Source organism: Oratosquilla oratoria, chromosome 42 (assembly GCF_046742065.1).
Source record: "Oratosquilla oratoria isolate Oo_2021 chromosome 42, ASM4674206v1, whole genome shotgun sequence".
NCBI classification, from domain to species: Eukaryota; Metazoa; Arthropoda; class Malacostraca; order Stomatopoda; family Squillidae; genus Oratosquilla; species Oratosquilla oratoria.
Window position 1 is genome coordinate 40,636,905 of NC_134818.1, and position 1,809 is coordinate 40,638,713.

Sequence of the window (1,809 nt, forward strand, 5' to 3'; positions counted from 1 at the left end):
ACATCGATGTGGTACAGATGAGAGTAAAAGGGAAGAGATAGGCAGTATGTTTGTGAGAAGAAAGATGGATGCACTGGCTTTGAGTGAATCTAGAATGAAAGGAAAGGGCAACTGTGAGTTTGGGAGTGTAGCTGGGAGGTACTCAGGAGTGAGGAGGGGACGAGGGAGAGAAGGGGTGGCTATACTAATAAGTGAAGAGATAAGCAAGCGGGTAGTGGAGTGGAAGGAGGTTTCATCAAGGTTGATGTGGATGAAGGTGAAGCTGGGAAGGAAGATGTAGGTTTTTGTAAGTGCGTATGGACCTGGTAGTGAGAAGAGCGTAGAGAAAAGTGAGGATTTTTGGGTAGATATAAATGAGTGCATAGAGGGATTAGGGAGAAATGTCAATTTAGTTGTATTGGGAGACCTTAACGCTAGGGTAGGAAATGAACCAATAGATGGAATGATTGGAAAGTATGGGGTTCCAGGTAAAAATCTTAGTGGAGAATTGATGGTGGAGATGTGTTTTGAAAGAGAGTTGATGATAGCAAATACAGTGTTTAGGAAGAAAGTCAAGCATAAGTACACATGTGAGAGGGTGGTGGAAGGAAGGGTGGCAGATAGAGTGTTAATGGACTATATAGTGGTGACCAGGAGTATGGTAGGAAGAGTTAAGGATGTACATGTTCTAAGGGGAGAGAGTGGGGGAATATCAGATAAATTCTGGTGGAAGGTAAATTGAGAGTGGAGAATAGGTGGAGAAAGGGGAAAAGGACAGAAGGTAGGAAGGTACTTAGAGTGAACTGCTTAAATGAGAAAAAAAAAGGAGAATGAGTATAAGGAGAAGCTGAGGGAGGAGTGGGAGGGAGTAAAGGATAGAGTAGAACTAGGAGTGGAGGAGGAATGGGGATGGTTCAGGGAGGGAGTCATAAGGTGTGCAAAGATGGTGTGTGGATCAAAGAGGGCGGGAGGAAATAGAAGGAAGGGTAGTGAGTGGTGGGATGAGGAAGCAAAGAAAGGTGTAGATGAGAAGAAGCAGGCATTCATAGATTGGCTACAAAATAGGACAAGGGAATCGTATGAGAGGTACAAAGTAAGAAGTTAAGTTAAGCATAAGATAAAGGAAGCAAAGAGAAGAGCAGATGTGAAATGGGGTAAGAGTATGACAGAAAATATTGAAAGCAATAAAAAAATGTTTTGGAAGGAAATTAAAAGAGAAAGAGGAGGCGAATCAAGTAGAGAAGAAAAGGTAAAAGGTGCAGATGGAGAGATGATAATGGAAGAGAAGGCAGTGAGAGGACAGTGGGCAGAGCATTTTAGGGAGTTGCTAAATGTGAAGGAGGATAGAGAGGGAAAGGTAGTTGCAGTGGGAAGCGCTAAGAAAATGAGAGTGATGAGTGAGGAAAATGGAGGAGAAATAGGGAAGGATGAAGTGAAAGCAGCTGTTAAGATGATGAGAGCAGGTAAGGCACCTGGTCTGGATGGATAATATTTATGTTATCTTTTGGTAGAATTTGGGAGAAATCATTGATAAAATTGTTAAAAGGAAGTTTTAGGCAATTTTTGTTTTATTTATGATGCTGAGATGGGTGGAAAGTGGATTTGTAGTAACTGGTTTTGGCCTTACTTAAGGCTCTGTTTGTAAACCAGTCTGGGTACCCTAATCTTCTTAACTGATTTCTTATGGTTGAAATTTCTGAATCCAAATAAGATGGGCTGCATAGTCTTAGTGCCCTTAGAAAAAGACCCGAGGCAACACTATATTTGATATTATCAGGATGGTTACTATAGAAGTGTACATAGCTCCCAGTGTGCATGGGTTTACTGTAC